Source organism: Lissotriton vulgaris, chromosome 6, assembly GCF_964263255.1.
Source record: "Lissotriton vulgaris chromosome 6, aLisVul1.2, whole genome shotgun sequence".
Classification (NCBI taxonomy): domain Eukaryota; kingdom Metazoa; phylum Chordata; class Amphibia; order Caudata; family Salamandridae; genus Lissotriton; species Lissotriton vulgaris.
The window spans coordinates 270936487-270956396 of NC_141694.1; positions in this window are offsets into that span (position 1 = coordinate 270936487).

Below are 19910 nucleotides of genomic sequence, written 5' to 3' on the forward strand. Positions count from 1 at the left end.
CCTTGGTTGTGCTTGCTGTCCTGCCCCCCCCTCGTTGCTTGTACTTACTGTCCTGCCCCCCCCCCCCTCGTTGGTTGTGCTTGCTGTCCTGCTCCCCCCTCATTGCTTGTGTTTGCTGTCCTGCCCCCCCCTCCTTGGTTGTGCTTGCTGTCCTGCCCCCCCCCCTCGTTGCTTGTGCTTGCTGTCCTGCCTCCCCCCTCGTTGCTTGTGCTTGCTGTCCTCCCCCCCCCCTCATTGCTTGTGCTTGCTTGTGATCCAGTTTTTGTGCCTCTGTGCCTTGCTTGTGATCTGGTTTTTGTGCCTCTGTGAAAAAAAACAAACACAGTTGATGGACAGAATGCAGAACAATGTCTTACATTCGCCCCAGTACAAAGATCTGGGCCTAAATCCATCGTTTTTTTGCTCTCCATACCACCCTAGGTCAGACACTGGCTACATGCAAATCAGCCTTGACCCTGTGCCTTATGGGAACAGTCCAGCCCGAACTACCAAGCCATGTCTTTCCTAGACCGGAATCAAGCATCCAAGGACCGGTTTCTGGCTATCAGCCTTCTTCAGCCTGGATAGCTTGACTTCAGTGATGTGGAGAGCCTGGGACTCACGTCTGAGCATACCCAGCCCACTCGGGGTGAAAATTGCAAAAAACACAGTTAATGGACAGAATGCAGAACAATGTCTTACATTCACCCCAGTACATAGATCTGGGCCTAAATCCATCGTTTTTTTGCTCTCCACACCACCCTAGGTCAGAGACTGGCTAGATGCAAATCAGCCTTGACCCTGTGCCTCATGGGAACAGTCCAGCCCGAACTACCAAGCCATGACTTTCCTAGACCCGAATCAAGCATCCAAGGACCGGTTTCTGGCTATCAGCCTTCTTCAGCCTGGATAGCTTGACTCCAGTGATGTGGAGAGCCTGAGACTCACGTCTGAGCATACCCAGCCCACTCGGGGTGAAAATTGCAAAAAACACAGTTGAGGGACAGAATGCAGAACAATGTCTTACATTCACCCCAGTACAAAGATCTGGGCCTAAATCCATCGTTTTTTTTGCTCTCCATACCACCCTAGGTCAGACACTGGCTATATGCAAATCAGCCTTGACCCTGTGCCTCATGGGAACAGTCCAGCCCGAACTACCAAGCCATGTCTTTCCTAGACCGGAATCAAGCATCCAAGGACCGGTTTCTGGCTATCAGCCTTCTTCAGCCTGGATAGCTTGACTCCAGTGATGTGGAGAGCCTGGGACTCACGTCTGAGCATACCCAGCCCACTCGGGGTGAAAATTGCAAAAAACACAGTTAATGGACAGAATGCAGAACAATGTCTTACATTCACCCCAGTACATAGATCTGGGCATAAATCCATCATTTTTTTGCTCTCCACACCACCCTAGGTCAGACACTGGCTATATGCAAATCAGCCTTGACCCTGTGCCTCATGGGAACAGTCCAGCCCGAACTACCAAGCCATGACTTTCCTAGACCCGAATCAAGCATCCAAGGACCGGTTTCTGGCTATCAGCCTTCTTCAGCCTGGATAGCTTGACTCCAGTGATGTGGAGAGCCTGGGACTCACGTCTGAGCATACCCAGCCCACTCGGGGTGAAAATTGCAAAAAACACAGTTGAGGGACAGAATGCAGAACAATGTCTTACATTCACCCCAGTACAAAGATCTGGGCCTAAATCCATCGTTTTTTTTGCTCTCCATACCACCCTAGGTCAGACACTGGCTATATGCAAATCAGCCTTGACCCTGTGCCTCATGGGAACAGTCCAGCCCGAACTACCAAGCCATGTCTTTCCTAGACCGGAATCAAGCATCCAAGGACCGGTTTCTGGCTATCAGCCTTCTTCAGCCTGGATAGCTTGACTCCAGTGATGTGGAGAGCCTGGGACTCACGTCTGAGCATACCCAGCCCACTCGAGTGAAAATTGCAAAAAACACGGTTGATGGACAGAATGCAGAACAATGTCTTACATTCACCCCAGTACAAAGATCTGGGCATAAATCCATCATTTTTTTGCTCTCCACACCACCCTAGGTCAGACACTGGCTATATGCAAATCAGCCTTGACCCTGTGCCTCATGGGAACAGTCCAGCCCGAACTACCAAGCCATGTCTTTCCTAGACCGGAATCAAGCATCCAAGGACCGGTTTCTGGCTATCAGCCTTCTTCAGCCTGGATAGCTTGACTCCAGTGATGTGGAGAGCCTGGGACTCACGTCTGAGCATACCCAGCCCACTCGGGGTGAAAATTGCAAAAATGCAGAACAATGTCTTACATTCACACCAGTACAAAGATCTGGGCCTAAATCCATCGTTTTTTTGCTCTCCACACCACCCTAGGTCAGACACTGGCTATATGCAAATCAGCCTTGACCCTGTGCCTCATGGGAACAGTCCAGCCCGAACTACCAAGCAATGTCTTTCCTAGACCGGAATCAAGCATCCAAGGACCGGTTTTTGGCTATCAGCCTTCTTCAGCCTGGATAGCTTGACTTCAGTGATAAGGAGAGCCTGGGACTCACGTCTGAGCATACCTAGCCCACTCGGGGTGAAAATTGCAAAAAACACAGTTGATGGACAGAATGCAGAACAATGTCTTACATTCACCCCAGTACAAAGATCTGGGCCTAAATCCATCGTGTTTTTGCTCTCCACACCACCCTAGGTCAGAGACTGGCTATATGCAAATCAGCCTTGACCCTGTGCCTCATGGGAACTGTCCAGCTCGAACTACCAAGCCATGTCTTTCCTAGACCGGAATCAAGCATCCAAGGACCGGTTTCTGGCTATCAGCCTTCTTCAGCCTGGATAGCTTGACTCCAGTGATGTGGAGAGCCTGGGACTCACGTCTGAGCATACCCAGCCCACTCGAGTGAAAATTGCAAAAAACACAGTTGATGGACAGAATGCAGAACAATGTCTTACATTCACCCCAGTACAAAGATCTGGGCATAAATCCATCCTTTTTTTGCTCTCCACACCACCCTAGGTCAGACACTGGCTATATGCAAATCAGCCTTGACCCTGTGCCTCATGGGAACAGTCCAGCCCGAACTACCAAGCCATGTCTTTCGTAGACCGGATTCAAGCATCCAAGGACCGGTTTCTGGCTATCAGCCTTCTTCAGCCTGGATAGCTTGACTTCAGTGATGTGGAGAGCCTGGGACTCACGTCTGAGCATACCCAGCCCACTCAGGGTGAAAATTGCAAAAAACACAGTTGATGGACAGAATGCAGAACAATGTCTTACATTCACCCCAGTACAAAGATCTGGGCCTAAATCCATCGTTTTTTTGTTTGCTCTCCACACCACCCTAGGTCAGAGACTGGCTATATGCAAATCAGCCTTGACCCTGTGCCTCATGGGAACTGTCCAGCCCGAACTACCAAGCCATGTCTTTCCTAGACCGGAATCAAGCATCCAAGGACCGGTTTCTGGCTATCAGCCTTCTTCAGCCTGAATAGCTTGACTCCAGTGATGTGGAGAGCCTGGGACTCACGTCTGAGCATACCCAGCCCACTCGGGGTGAAAATTGCAAAAATGCAGAACAATGTCTTACATTCACACCAGTACAAAGATCTGGGCCTAAATCCATCATTTTTTTGCTCTCCACACCACCCTAGGTCAGAGACTGGCTATATGCAAATCAGCCTTGACCCTGTGCCTCATGGGAACTGTCCAGCCCGAACTACCAAGCCATGTCTTTCCTAGACCGGAATCAAGCATCCAAGGACCGGTTTCTGGCTATCAGCCTTCTTCAGCCTGGATAGCTTGACTCCAGTGATGTGGAGAGCCTGGGACTCACGTCTGAGCATACCCAGCCCACTCGGGGTGAAAATTACAAAAAACACAGTTGATGGACAGAATGCAGAACAATGTCTTACATTCACCCCAGTAAAAGATCTGGGCCTAAATCCATCGTTTTTTTGCTCTCCACACCACCCTAGGTCAGAGACTGGCTATATGCAAATCAGCCTTGACCCTGTGCCTCATGGGAACTGTCCAGCTCGAACTACCAAGCCATGTCTTTCCTAGACCGGAATCAAGCATCCAAGGACCGGTTTCTGGCTATCAGCCTTCTTCAGCCTGGATAGCTTGACTCCAGTGATGTGGAGAGCCTGAGACTCACTTCTGAGCATACCCAGCCCACTCGGGGTGAAAATTGCAAAAAACACAGTTGATGGACAGAATGCAGAACAATGTCTTACATTCACCCCAGTACAAAGATCTGGGTCTAAATCCATCATTTTTTTGCTCTCCACACCACCCTAGGTCAGAGACTGGCTATATGCAAATCAGCCTTGACCCTGTGCCTCATGGGAACAGTCCAGCCCGAACTTCCAAGCCATGTCTTTCGTAGACCGGAATCAAGCATCCAAGGACCGGTTTCTGGCTATCAGCCTTCTTCAGCCTGGATAGCTTGACTCCAGTGATGTGGAGAGCCTGGGGCTCACGTCTGAGCATTTGTGCCTCTGTACCCTGCTTGTGCCTCTGTGCCCTGCTTGTGATCCGGTTTTTCGTGCCTCTGTTCCCTAGGGCATTACTGGGCAGAGAGGTGTGTGTGTGGCTCTGTGTGTGTGTGGCTCTGTGTGTGTGTGGCTCTGTGTGTGTGTGGGGCTCTCTGTGTGTGTGGCTCTGTGTGTGTGTGTGGCTCTGTGCATGTGGCTCTGTGTGTGGGTGCGTGTGGGTGGCTCTGTGTAGGTGGCTCTGTGTGTGTGTGGGTGGCTCTGTGTGAATGACTGTGTGGGTGGCTCTGTATGTGTGTGTGGCTCTGTGTGGGTGCAAATGCAATAGGTCTCGCTTTTGCGATCGATTAAGCTATTGGCATTGTAAATGACAATGCCATTTATTTATGTTTTAAAAACAAAAACATAAATAAAAATAATGTCATGAGGAATGCCAATAGCTCTAACTTTAACAATGCCGAGACCATTGCATTGTATATGCCTGTTTAAAAAAAGTGTCCCAGCGTCCTGACACTTTTGTCCCGGTTTTTGGGTAGTGACTGGGTTATTTATATTAATGTCCCAGTTTTACGGTAATGTCTGGGTTGAGTATACGCACTGGTGTAAAACAGATGTGCCCATACTCTCTTTTCACTGCTGGAAAAGTTACAGCAAGAGGTCATATAGGTGATCGTTGTAGCAGGAAGGGAAATCCTGGAAAGGGGAGACCACTCGGTCACCCCGAATGTATGGCCGGGTGCCCCGATCCCCCGGGAAGCCGTTGCGGGCGGGGGGCGTGTTCCGGCCGGTATGCCCATAGCGGCGTGATCGGAGCACGCCCCCGCCGCCTAAAAGGGTTGTCCTAAACATCCGCCCGGAAGTCCGTGCACCTATGGGCGGGATGGGGTCGCGGCCACGCCTTCCCGCTGCTGGATAAAAGGTGCGGGAATCCAGGGAAGTGTCCTCTTGTTCCTGCGATCTGAAGGCTGCACCACTCGTCGCTCGTGAGCCCTCAAGGGAACAAGCTGCAGTTTTTTGACCGTGTAATTGTTGGTTTTTCTGTTTCAGTCGTCATGGCGTAGCTGGAGTCCGAGTCGCTACTGGACAACAGGCAGAGATAAAGCAGAACGCAGATATGCCTGTCAAGAAGAGTGGAAAGAGCTCCGAGATGGAACGAATGCTGCGCACACTTGTCAACCGAGTGTCGTCGATGGACAGAAAATTCGGTAAAGTAGACCAGCTGGGTCGCGGCTTGGCGGACCTCCGGAAACAAGTGGAGGCCCAAGCGGGGCCCTCAGGCCGACCTAAGAGGATTGTGGGGCCTGCTTTGCCAAACATTACCCCAGGGGGGGATAAGGGGAAAAAGAGGAAGGGGAAAGCGGGTCCTAGCGAGGCCCCAGTCCCGATGGAGGTCCCACTGGTCCCAGTAGCACCAGCGTCCAGCCCGGTACCCATACCGGATGGGGGATTGCCAATCCCTGTGGTTATCACAACGCTGGATAACGACCAAATGCCTCCCGAACTAGCGCTTCAGTTGGCGGCTGTGTTACCCTGGTTGAAGAAGGGAGCGGGGGGATCCGCGGCTGTGGAAGACCCGGCCGAAGAAGCTAGGCAGATTATCGAGCAGCTAAGGCAGGCAAGGGGCGCTGGGACAGCGAACGTGCCTTCTATTTCTCCACAGGTGGCGAATCTGGTCACGGTCGAAAACCGGAATAAGTTGACAGACACGGCTGGAGGTGCGGCGGAAGCCGGTAAGAGATCACTCCCAATGATGGGGGAGGGCGCGGTACCCTCAAAGCTGGAAAGCTTGGCGCAACATATTCCTATGGCAACTAAGGAAATGGTGTGGGCTAATAAATATGTAAACATGTTTTCATTGTTGACTGATCATCGAGAGTTAGAATATGCCAAGACTCAGAAGGATTTATGGCACCCCAGTGTATGCGGGCAAAAATGGCAGAATTCAGGGTCGAAGAGTCTATGATGAACTGGATCAGGGCCTTTTCTATGTTTGTAGCAATTATCGCTGAACGAACACCAGAACTGTTGAGTGACCTGGCTTGCTACCAGAGCAGGATCACGGGCTTCCATGAGAAATATGGAGGAGTAGAATGGAAAGGGTATGACATGGCTTTTAGAAAAGCTAAAGAGTTTAATGAAACACTGACTTGGGATTGTTTGGATACTGTATCATGGCATGCGCAGTTCTTGACGGGATCAGCGGGTGGATCAGGGTCGAGTGCAAACGGCTCCAGGGCCTTTCAACAGAAACATCCTCAGCCCTTTCGACCAACCTACGGGGAGGGAGTCTCAGCCTAGATCGGGCGGGAACGGAAATAAGCCAGGAGTGTGTTGGGGTTTCAATAAGGGAACGTGTAGCAGGCCGCAAGGAATGTGTAGGTTCAGGCATGCGTGCTCTAGTTGTGGTAACACCTCCCACCCCGAAACTAGCTGCCGATCCAGAGCCAATGGTACTGGAGGAAAAGGGGGTACCAAGCTGGATTGATACGGTGCCGCGGAAGTCCAAACAATTGCTCGTAGATATTCTGGCTTTGACCCCGTGGCTGAACAAATACCCTGATCATGTGTCCGCTGGGATCCTGCGAGATGGCTTCTCGTATGGCTTCAAGATCCCGGCGGGTGATTTTCGGGGGGCCCCCTCATGTAAGAACCAACTGTCAGTTCTGCACAACCCGGCGGTTGCCGCCACAAAGATCGCCAAAGAAGTTGGCTTGGGGCGGGTTGCAGGACCTTTTAGTGACCCACCAACGGCCGATTTTGTGTGTTCCCCACTAGGGGTAGTGCCTAAAAAAGACCCGGGGGAATTCAGGCTCATCCATAATTTGTCGGCACCAAGGGGGGCTTCCGTCAATGAGGCGATCGATCCAGACATTTGCAGTGTGAGGTATGCATCTTTCGATGAAGCAGTGGTAATGTTGAATCGCTTAGGCCCCGGTGCATTGTTAGCAAAATCGGATATTGAATCTGCATTTAGGTTGCTTCCGGTGCATCCCCAGGATCAACACTTGCTGGGTTTTACATTTCAGGGGAAATACTACATGGATATGTGCATGCCGATGGGTTGTTCAATTTCGTGTGCCTATTTTGAAATGTTTAGCTCATTTCTGGAGTGGGTGGGTGTTCTCGAAGGCCACAGGGCACCAACATGTGATGCATTATCTTGATGATTTCCTGTTTCTCGGCCCAGCGGGCTCTCGGGACTGTGCACGGGCATTGCAGGATTTCTGCGTGCTCATTCGGGGTTTCGGGGTACCGATGGCGCCAGGTAAGATGGTGGGGCCGACTACCTCCCTGGAGTTTCTGGGTATCGAACTAGACTCCGTGGAGGGTTGCTTCAGCTTGCCGGTGGAGAAGGTCGCCAAATTCAGGGCTTCCTTGTTGCAGTGTCTTCGGAACGAGAAAGTGACACTGCACCAATTGCAGCAAACAGTAGGTCAGATTAACTTTGCATTAAGGGTTATGCCGATGGCTCGCCCTTTCTCACGATCCATTGCCCAGGCCATGGTTGGCCTCAAGGAAGGGCACCATCGCACGAGACTGTCGGAAGAGGTTCGCCAGGACATGCTCATTTGGCTGGCATTCCTGGCGGATTTCAATGGCCGAGTAGTCTGGAGCAAAGCCCCGGCCTCGTCGGCGGAACTAGGCTTGTGGACCGACTCGGCGGGCAGCGTGGGGTTCGGCGCGATCCTTGGAAACCGTTGGTCGGCCCAAAAATGGCCAGTATGGTGGGAAACAAGCGGTTTGACGAGTAACATTGGCTTTCTAGAGCTATTCCCCATCTGGGTGGCTCTGTCGGCATGGCCGGAGGAGTTCAGAGACCGCTCAGTGGTATTTTGATCCGATAACATGACTGTGGTGGAGTGCATTAATCAACAGGCAGCACGCTGCAAATGGATATTGCGATTGTTGAAAGAAATTGTGTTGATATGCTTGAAAATTAAACGTACAATTCAGGGCAAAACATGTGCCGGGTGTACTGAATAATGCAGCTGATGCGCTCTCTCGTTTCAAAATGCAGGCTTTCAGGGATTGTTTACTCTCAGCGGAGCTAGTGGCAGCGCCATTTCCCGAAGCATTATGGCAAAATCGGCGCCCAGGACTACAAAACCTCGTGGCAGCCAGTTTAGCGCCCAAGACAAGGAAAGCTTATGAAGGGGCGTTCCGCTCGTACTGCGCCTTTTTGGGCCCGGCATGGGAGCATAGATGGGGTCAGGAGGGGTCCTTTACCCAATTTTTAGTGGCACTTCATGAGGAGGGCCGGTCGGCGGCAACCGCCAGTCGGTATAAGGCCGCCATATTATTTATGGCTCAGCTCCATGGTATCAGGGACCCGACGGACTCCTTCATAGTCAGGAAGGCGCTGCGCGGCTGGCAGCGCTTAGAGGGGCGCAAAAAGGATACAAGGCACCCAATAGGATTTGACAGATTGACCTCCTTGTTGGCAAAACTGGAGGAGACATGCTCCTCACCTAGCGAGGTTGTACTATTCCGGGCAGCGTTCGCGTTGGCCTTCTATGGGGCCCTGCGGGTGAGCAAACTAGTGGCTGCTAACAAAAGAGATACGGAGGGGGGGCTCCACAAGGATCACACGCAAGTGAGGGGGGATTCTCTGCTGATCACGATAGCCATGTCAAAGACGGATCAGGAGGCCCAGGGGAATAGCATTGTGTTGCAGCGCGCACCAAGTAGTCCCTGTTGTCCAGTGAGGCATGTTGAGGCCTACCTAAAACAGAGGTTGACAACGTGGGGGGGCCTTGCTGCGACATGCGGACGGCACCCCGTTGACGAGGTTTCAGTTTCAGAGGGTGCTGGCAATCACAATTTCAACAGCAGGCTTGAACCCGAGTGATTTTGGGACCCATTCATTCAGGGTAGGGGCCGCAACAGAAGCAACGGCTGGGGGTCTGTGGGCAGACAATGTTAAACAATTAGGCCGCTGGTCCTCGAATTGTTTCAAACGGTACGTGCGGCTGCACATGTTGTAAGTTGCTGAAGAAGTGCACTCACGCTTTTTGTCATTTGTTTACAGTTTCACGAGCCTGTGACGCAGGGCGGAAATTGGGACCGGCCCAGTGTCAGCTAACCACCACTTCAGTAACAAGGAATGGAAGACGAGTGGTCTGGGTCGTGGGCCACTCATACGTGAGGCGTGCCGGGGACATATTCAAGGCAGGTGATGCGATCCACACATCTGAGGAATATGGTTTCAGGGTGTCCTTCCATGGGAAGGGCGGCCTGTGTATTGACCGACTACAACGTTTTTTGGAAGAATTATTAGGGCGGCACAGGTCACCCCCATCTGTAGTCATAGTGCACATTGGGGGCAATGACTTGGTAAGGTTGGGCAGACGAGCTTTAATTGAGCACATACTTTCTGCAGTTAGTTGGTTAGCAAAGACGCTCCCGGGATGTACAATAGCTTGGTCTCACATGATTCCGAGGAGGGTATGGCTGGGTGGTTTGTCCACAACAGCGTTGAACCATTCGGCAAAGAGGGTCAACAATAAAATGGAGAAATTGTTTCGCTCTGCTCATCTTCAAAGCATATCTCATGGGTGCATCTGGGACGATCACTGTTATTCTGATGATGGGGTACACCTGTCCAGGGTGGAGAATGACTTATTGATAGGAGACGTGATAGCTTGGCTAGTGGGGTTGAAGAGACATGACCTATAGGAGGTGTGGGGGGGCCAGATAATCGGTCAACTATCTGGCCTGTGGCGGTAAGGTCATGATCGGTGAGCAGTGATTTCAAGGTCCCTAGGGGGGGCGCCACCCATTATGGATGGGAGCGCCCGGGGGAGGCGGCCATTGGCCCCTCCCACAGGGGGGGGGGGCAGCACCCATTACGGATGGGTCACCCAGGGGGAGACGGCCATATGCCCTTCCCAGGGGGAGACGGCTATATGCCCCTCCCCAGAATTTCCCGGGGGCCGTATATCCGCTCCGGCGGAAGAGAGTGCGGGGAAATAGGGGGAGTCCACGCTGTCCTTCTTACGGATACCCCGCACGGGAACTCGGACGACCTTAAGATGGCGTCGAGTGAAAGGGGGCCCCCACGACAAGGGAAGTTACAGTTGGCTACGAGGGTAAAGTCCTCTGCGCATGCGCCACTAACACGTGAGGGCGGGAATTTGGTGATAGGGACCTGACACCGGTTAAGACCTTGCCGTTGGCCCCTAATGTTAGGATGTACAAATTCGTATGCAATGCATTATGTCATGATGTTAGACTCGGTTAGGAAATCTTTGTATTAGAGATTTGTTAAGGTTAGCCTGAATACCTGTCTTCATCAAATGTAATGGAAATTGAATTTGTACATGATACATGAAACGTTTTAATTTAAAGTTTAAATTTTGTTTCATATTTTAATAAATACGGCCGGGGGGTCGTGAGGCCCCCCTGCCTTCCAAAAGTTCAAACTGTGTCTGTCTCCTCCCATTGGGATTGGTGGTGGAAGGGGTGGTGGGCATCCCGGCCCATATAGAAAGAGGAGACCACTCGGTCACCCTGAACATATGGCCGGGTGCCCCAATCCCCTGGGAAGCCGTTTAGGGCGGGGGGCGTGTCCCGGCCGGTATGCCCATAGCGGCGTGATCGGAGCACGCCCCCGCCGCCTAAAAGGGTTGTCCTAAACACCCGCCCGGAAGTCCGTGCACCTATGGGCGGGATGGGGTCGCGGCCACGCCTTCCCGCTGCTGGATAAAAGGTGCGGGAATCCAGGGAAGCGTCCTCTTGTTCCTGCGCTCTGAAGGCTGCACCACTCGTCGCTCGTGAGCCCTCAAGGGAACAAGCTGCAGTTTTTTGACCCACCCACCGACTCCTGTTGCAAAATTTGGGAGTATACAAAGTTCTAGGTTGCAATTTGATTGTAAATAAAACATGTCTTGTGGGATCATTGCCTTCATCGTAAGTCGATGCCAAGAGTATGCATGTAACTGAATACTTGCTTATAGGCCTGTTTTTCCTTTGTAGAAATGTTAAGGTATGTATGCAATAAAGAATGTTCTGTGCTATAGGACCTTTTTCCTTTGTAGCAATGTTAAAGTCATTGGATATATCGAGCTGTACTTTAAGAGTAAGCATAGTTTTTTCTCCCTAGTAGGTAACTAACTGTCGTATTTATTTAGTCTTCGGTCGGGCGGTAAGGTCATGATCGGTGAGCAGAGATTTCAAGGTCCCTAGGGGGGGCACCACCCATTATGGATGGGAGCGCCTGGGGGGAGGCGGCCATTGGCCCCTCCCACGGGGAGCAGCACCCATTACGGATGGGTCGCCCAGGGGGAGACGGCTATAGGCCCCTCCCAGGGGGAGACGGCTATATGCCCCTCCCCAGAATTTTCCGGGGCCGGATATCCGCTCCGGCGGAAGAGAGTGCGGGGAAATAGGGGGGGAGTCCACGCTGTCCTTCTTACGGATACCCCGCACGGGAACTAGGACGACCTTAAGATGGCGTCGAGTGAAAGGGGGCCCCCACGACAAGGGAAGTTACAGTTGGCTACGAGGGTAAAGTCCTCTGCGCATGCGCCACTCACACGTGAGGGCGGGAATTTGGTGATAGGGACCTGACACCAGTTAAGACCTTGCCGTTGGCCCCTAACGTTAGGATGTACAAATTCGTATGCAATGCATTATGTCATGATGTTAGACTCGGTTAGGAAATCTTTGTATTAGAGATTTGTTAAGTTAGCCTGAATACCTGTCTTCATCAAATGTAATGGAAGTTGAATTTGTACATGATACATGAAACGTTTTAATTTAAAGTTTTACATTTAGTTTCATATTTTAATAAATACGGCCGGGGGGGTCGTGAGGCCCCCCTGCCTTCCAAATGTTCAAACTGTGTCTGTCTCCTCCCATTGGGATTGGTGGTGGAAGGGGTGGCGGGCGTCCCGGCCCATATTTAAAGTGAGACATTTTCTCTCTGGATTTCCCTTTCTTTCTAGGATGCAGCAACAACGCCCTTGCTCCAGCCATCGGGACAAGAGTGCCTTTGAACCACCAGTGACCAGCCCAACCATGCTCTGCTCACAGGAGTCAGAGTTCACCACCTGCAGCAAGATCCTGCCAGACACCTGTGTAACCCTGCTCTGCCATTTATCAAGCATGCAAAATACATCAGAATCAAGCAGCTGCCAAAAGTGAAAGGGGCCTGGAGTGGAACCGTCCTGCCTGACCCTTCCCCGGCCCTAACAGCACCAGCAAGTCAGGACCCAGCCTCTGGATCAGAGCGTTTCTCTTTATTTCCGCCTGTGCCCATAAAATACCGCCCATTTGTTTAAATTTCATGGGCACAAGTCAAAGGTGCATGCCAGTGACTGATGAGCAGGAGGTGAGTGTGACAGAGGGCCTGGATTTGTGAGTGACTGAGGGAAGGAGGTAAATGTTACTGTTGTAGGGGTGACGGAGGATGAATTTATGGAGGGTCCACTGGAGCACAAAAGGCACTGTTAGAAACTCCTTAGATGGACTCTTGAGGTGTTATTGGAATTGCTTGCTTGGTGGGCGAAGAGGTTGGTCCCTCATCCAAAACGTCCTTAAGGAACTTGTTACGTCCTGAAGGTTTTGCACATTCATCGTGCTTTGACACAGTGAATGAAAAATATACCTTGCAGCTCTGAGTCCGTTTTTCCCATCTGGTTTTCAAGCATACTTTATAAACTCACTTTCTAAGTCTTGAAAATGCTTGACCCAAAGCCCCCATCTATTTACCATCAGAAGCCACATCTCCCACTGACTCAGAAGTTTAAATATGTGGAGGACATTAAAGAAATTTCATTACACTCCAGCACATATGTACATCACTACAAGGCCCAACAGAAAACAATGTTAACTCCGTAGACACGTAGAGAGACTGGAGCCACTTTGAAGGAGATCTGGTGCTATATAAAGATCAGGCAGTCGCCTTTAAGCTTAGGAAGACTTGGGATGTCTATTTGCATCTCTGACAGCCGCACCTCCTCCTCCAGCCTTCCTTCATATGAAAGAATCTCTCTTTAATATGAAAAGAGATACCATGGTCAATTTGTTTCCTTAAAGTACAAAAAAAGTGATGGATGGGAGACTTGACCCTGCCCCAATGGGAGCAGTCCAGCCGGCCTGCCAGGCTATGTTCTCCCTGATCCAGAACACAAGCAACCCAGGATTGGCCTAATTAGGGCTCAAAAGCCAGGCATAGCTTGTTTCCAGTGACACACTGATTTGCATATGGCAGGGTCCAAACTGACTTGGCATGGTGTGAAAAATAACAATAGACTGGAATGGGGCTCTGAAAAATTGCCAGTGAATTCGATTAATTTAAGCATTCCAGCTAACACTTTTTTCACATTTTTAGCTGGCTTTCAGTTTGTTCCTACTTTATCGATTTTTACCTTGTGTATTTAATTCTTCAATCAATAAAATCTTGGCAATATGAACTTTTTTTATTGAAGCAAAAGTTATTTATATTTCAGTCAACTGTGCTGAATGTAGGGGGGGTGCTTTATGGGGAGGTGTATTCTAGAAACAGCAGCACCTGATTTTGACGACTATTGCATATATATGTTCCTTTATTTAATAAGAATACATACTTGGAGTTTCAAGGCAAGGGTGGGCACCAACTATAGCAAATGTTGAGGCAAAGTCTGTTAAAATAGAGCTAAGTTTACAGCCAAAAAAAGACCTCTGATTTGCATCTGTAATTCTTCATGTCTTTGTGGAGCAGGCTGTCATTGTAGTCCCTTTTCTATGTCTATGACAGCTGTCAAATAGTCCTACTTTTATGTCGATGGCTGCTGCACACTGTGATCCTACTTCTATGTCTATGGCCTGTCCTTGTTTTTTTGTTTTGAGAATCTGCTTACCCTACTATCAGTATAATGGTCTTATGTATGTAAAATTGTCTCTTCTTTGTTATTTTAGAAAAAAGGCCTGATTATAAGTTGCATGGTACTGGGATACAGTGGTGTAACAATAGCCGCCGCAATGCAGGGGGCCTCCTGAGCTCTAGAGGGGGCCCTCCAGCAATGTTCAGCGACAGAGTGCTCCTGACTGGGTTTGGAGCGTGAGGGGCCCGTAAAGTTTTGTTACGCCACTGCTAGGATAAGTATAAAATCACTTGATTTTACAGTTGCAAGTGGCAATTTTGCACCAGTACCATGTAATTGCAAATGAAATCAATTGGGGTTTTATCACATATATTTACAAACTGCCCGAGCAAGTTGTAAATATATTTGCAGGTTGGAGGGAGTATGGGAGAGAAAGGGAAGCATTTTCTAGCAGAAAAAAAGTGTAATGGGGCTTGCCTCCCTCCACCAAAGTGTCACACATTTTTTTGGGGCTGGTTTTAACAATCAGAAAAATTGAAGTTGGTTCTCCCACACCCAAATGTACTGCAGTGGGGCATGTACCGAATACATTGTTCTGGGGTCTAATTTAGAGTTTCATAGTAATAGAAAGTTCTTTGATTTCTGGAGGAACAGCTTACATATTGACGGGAATCCAATGGGGGAGCTTGGATGATGGTACAGTGAACTGTATGCTCGCTCCTGACAAATAAAGTGTTCTGAAATCCAAGAGTTTCCTGGCAAGGTAAACTCAGACTTCCATACATTTGAGGTCAGTAAATTGAGTACCATAAATTGGGTATAGTAATATCAAATGATTACAGCCCTTAGAAATGGTAGACGTTCAGTGAAAACAAGTTATTTGTATTCTACCATAGTGGCAAAAAGGTGATGGAAATTACACCAATGTATTCCCATCTGAATTCCGAGCTTCTTTCATAAATTTAAGGATTTTCCAATGCAGTCCAACTTTAAGGGCTTGATATTGATTTGATTGGTAACGGGAACTAGAGATTTTAGCAAAATAGAAATGGCAATTGATTAAACATCTTGGGTGGAACACTTGTCCCAGATTTTTTGACAAAATGCTACTGAATTGACAGCCCATAAGCCAGTAGAAACAAATGGTCTGAGTATCAAATCTCCATTTTTTCCTCTTGTATTAGATTTTACTCAGGCAGAAGTTGAATTAGCCCTAATGGCGGCTAGTACCGGTTGAAGGCGCCAGGCCCCGACGGGGTCCAGGTTGACCTCTATAAATTTGATAAGGACCTTTGGGTGCCGATCCTGCTTAGAGTTTTAGAGGCAACATGTAAAGTTGGACTTTTAGACTCATGGTCGCTCTCCATCCTTGTACCTATATTCAACAAGCATTAAAAATGCAATAGGTCTCGCAGTGACATTATTTAGAGCTATTGATATTGCAAATTAAAAATCTGTTAGCATTATTGTTTTTAAAAAAATAATATAATTACATTGCAACTATAAATATAACCAAGCATTTGCAATGCATAAGGTCTCGCATTAGGAAGGTTTGAGCTATTGGTGTTGTAAATGGCACATTTTTTATTTATGTGTTGGTTTTGAAAATAGCAAAAATAATAGCTTTGTCATTTACAGTGCCTATAGTTATAACTTGTGACACCTATAGCATTTGTAATGCAATATGTGTTGTATTCACGTGACCTAGATGTATTGATATTACAAATAACAATGGCTTTTAATTTTTTTAATAATTAATACTTAAATAAAAGTTATTGTAATTTATAATGGCAATAGCTTAAACTTTTGTAAATAACTTTTGTGAAGAATATGTTCAGTGTATTTTATTGTGACGAAAATCCAACAGAAGTGAAATACTAACCTCTTTTTGTGACATTTGTAATAAAGCTTGAAACATTGAGAGAACATATTTGACCCAGTTGTTGAATGGTTGCACAGATTGATGCTGTAGTGGCGCTGAGTGATGTTGTTGTGGCGACTAGTGATGCTGTGGCATTCAATGATCCTGTGGTAGCGCATAGTGATGTTGTTGTGCCCCTTAGTGATGCTGTGGTGGTGCTGAGTAATGCTGTGGTGATGCGATAGATAGAGTGAGTGGGATATATAGATAGAGTGAGGGCGATAGATAGAGTGAGGGCGATAGATAGATAGATAGAGTGAGGGCGATAGATAGATAGAGTGAGGGCGATAGATAGATAGAGTGAGGGCGATAGATAGATAGAGTGAGGGCGATAAATAGAGGGAGGGCGATAGATAGAGTGAGGGCAATAGATAGCTAGACAGATAGAGTGATGGCGATCAGTATCTAGATAAATAGATAGATAGAATGATAGATAGATAGAGTGAGGGCGATAGATAGTGAGGGCAATAGATAGATAGATAGATAGATAGATAGATAGATAGATAGATAGATAGATAGATAGATAGATAGAGTGAGGGCGATGGATAGAGTGAGGGCGATGGATAGAATGAGGGCGATGGATAGAGTGAAGGTGATAGATAGATAGATAGATAGATAGATAGATAGATAGATAGATAGATAGATAGATAGATAGAGTGAGGGCGATAGATAGTGAGGGCAATAGATATATAGAGTGAGGGCAATAGCAAGATAGAGTGAGGGCGATGGATAGAGTGAGGGCGATAGATAGAGTGAGGCCGATTGATAGATAGATAGATAGATAGAGTGAGGGCGATAGTGAGGGCAATAGATAGATAGATAGAGTGAACGCAATAGCAAGATAGAGTGAGGGCGATAGATAGAGTGAGGGCGATAGATAGAGTGAGGCTGATAGATAGATAGATATAGATAGAGATAGATAGATAGATAGATAGATAGATAGACAGATAGATAAGAGTGAGGGCGATTAGATAGATAGAGTGAGGGCGATAGATAGATAGACAGATAGAGTGAGGGCGATAGATCGATAGACAGATAGAGTGAGGGTGATCGATCGATAGACAGAGTGAGGGAGATAGATAGATAGAGTGAGGGCGATAGATAGATAGATAGATAGATAGATAGATAGATAGATAGATAGATAGATAGATAAATAGATAGTTGTGTGTGCAGTTGTGTGTGTGGTTGTGCGTGCGTGGATGTGTGTGTGTGGTTGTGTGTGTTATGTTATGCTTTGTTTTGTTGTGTTTGGTATGCTATGCTATGTTTTGCTAGGCTAGGATATGTTTTGTTTTGTTATGCTATGTTTTGTTGTGTTTTGTTAAGCTATGCTATGTTTTGTTATGCTATGTGTTGTGTTTTGTTATGCTATGCTGTTTTGTTATGTTATGCTATGTTTTGTTATGCTATGCAATGTTTTGTTTTGCTATTCTATGCTTTGTTTTGCTATTCTATGCTTTGTTTTGTTATGCTATGTTTTTTTGCTATGCAATGCTTTGTTGTGTTATGCTATGATTTGTTATGCTATGCTATGTTTTGTTGTGCTTTGCTATGTTTTGTTATGCTATGTGTTGTTGTGTTTTGTTTTGCTATGCTATGTTTTGTTATGCTATGCTTTGTTATGCTATGCTTTGTTATGCTATGCTTTTTTATGCTATGCTTTGTTATGCTATGCCAAGCGTTGTTTTGTTATGCTATGCTATGTTGTGTTTTGTTATGCTATGCTATGTTGTATTTTGTTATGCTATGCTATGTTGTATTTTGTTATGCTATGCTATGTTTTGTTGTGTTTTGTTATGCTATGCTAGGTTTTGCTATGCTTTGCAATGCTATGTTTTGTTATGTATGCTATGTTTTGTTGTGTGTTGTTATGCTATGCTATGTTTTGTTGTGTTTTGTTGTTTTGTTATGCTATGCTTTGTTTTGTTATGCTATGCTTTGTTATGCTATGCTATGTTTTGTTCTGCTATGTGTTGTTGTGTTTTGTTATGCTATGTTTTGTTATGCTATGCTATGTTTTGTTTTGCTATCCTATGCTTTGTTTTGTTATGTTATGCTATGCTATGTTTAGTTTTGCTATCCTATGCTTTGTTATGCTATGCTATGTTTTGTTGTGTTTTGCTATGATTTGTTATGCTATGCTATGTTTTGTTATGCTATGTTTTGTTATGCTATGCTTTGTTATACCATGTTTTGTTATGCTAAGCTTTGTTTTGTTATGCTATGCTATGTTGTGTTTGGTTATGCTATGCTATGTTTTGTTGTGTTTTCTTATGCTATGCTATGTTATGCTTTGCAATGCTGTGTTTTGTTATGTATGCTATGTTTTGTTGTATTTAGTTATGCTATGCTATATTTTGTTGTGTTTTGCTATGTTTTGTTATGCTATGTTTTGTTATGCTATGCTTTGTTTTATGTTATGTTATGCTATGTTTGGTTATGTTATGCTGTTTTGTTCTGCTGTTTTGTTGTGTTATGCTATGCTATGTTTTGTTTTACTATGCTATGTTTTGTTGAGGGTGAGTGAGGGGGTGTGAGGGTGAGTGAGGGTGTGTGAGGGTATGTGAGGGGTGTGAGGGTGAGAGTGTGTGAGGGTGAGGGGGTGTGAGGGTGAGGCAGTGTGAGGGTGAGGCGGTGTGAGGGTGAGGGGGTGTGAGGGTGAGGCGGTGTGAGGGTGAGAGGGTGTGTGAGGGTGAGGGTGTGTGAGGGTGAGGGTGTGTGAGGGTGAGAGGGTGTGTGAGGGTGAGAGGGTGTGTGAGGGTGAGAGGGTGTGTGAGGGTGAGGGGGTGTGAGAGTGAGGGGGTGTGAGGGTGAGGAGGTGTGTGAGGGGTCAGGGGGTGTGAAGGGGTGAGGGCGAGTGAGGGGGGTGAGTGTCTCCAATGAATGTCGCTGCTTCGCCTTCTTTGAAAATGTTAAGTGCTGCAAATAGAGCATGCCGCCCTAATTATCACAGCATGAGGCCCCAAAGTGATAATTATCACAGCATGCAGAGAGGCGCCCCACACTGCTGGAGCACTCAACTGCACATTAATTATAGTTGAGTGCTCCAGCAGCCTGGGGCGCCTGTTGACATGCTGTGATAAGTGGGGTCTCATGCTGTGATAATTGTTACTTGCTGCGCAGATTCCCGCCCCTCCAGGACTCTCTGACTTGCCTCATGGTTGCCAAGGCAATATTTCTGAAAATATTGTCGTGCTACCGTAAGGCAGGTCATGGAGTCCTCGAGAGGCGGAATCCAGAGCAGACAAATCTGCTGAAAAGGAGCTTTTTCCAACGGCAGGCCTCCATTTCGCAAGGCCTGCCAATGGAAAAAGGGGGCGTGGTTTCACACAGTACTGAAATCCCCCTGTTCACAATAGGTCTTTGCCTTCAGCAGGGCCATGCCCTGCAATGCAGGCTTCGACCTAAAAAGGGAGATTGACAGAGTCCAGCTTGCTACCGGCCCATCTCGTTATTAGATTATCTTGGAAAGGTTGTTGGGCGTATCATATTAGAACGGCTTCAACATTGGGCGGATGACAATAACATTTTATCGGACCTCCAATATGGGTTCAGAGATGGTATGGGTACCACTGAGCACGTCTTAAACCTAACTTTAATCATGGGCAAATACGTAAACGTAAAAGGTGGGAAACTCCATATGGCTTACGTAGATTTAACATCTGCTTTTGACTGTGTAAGCCATCAAAAATTGTGGGGTATTT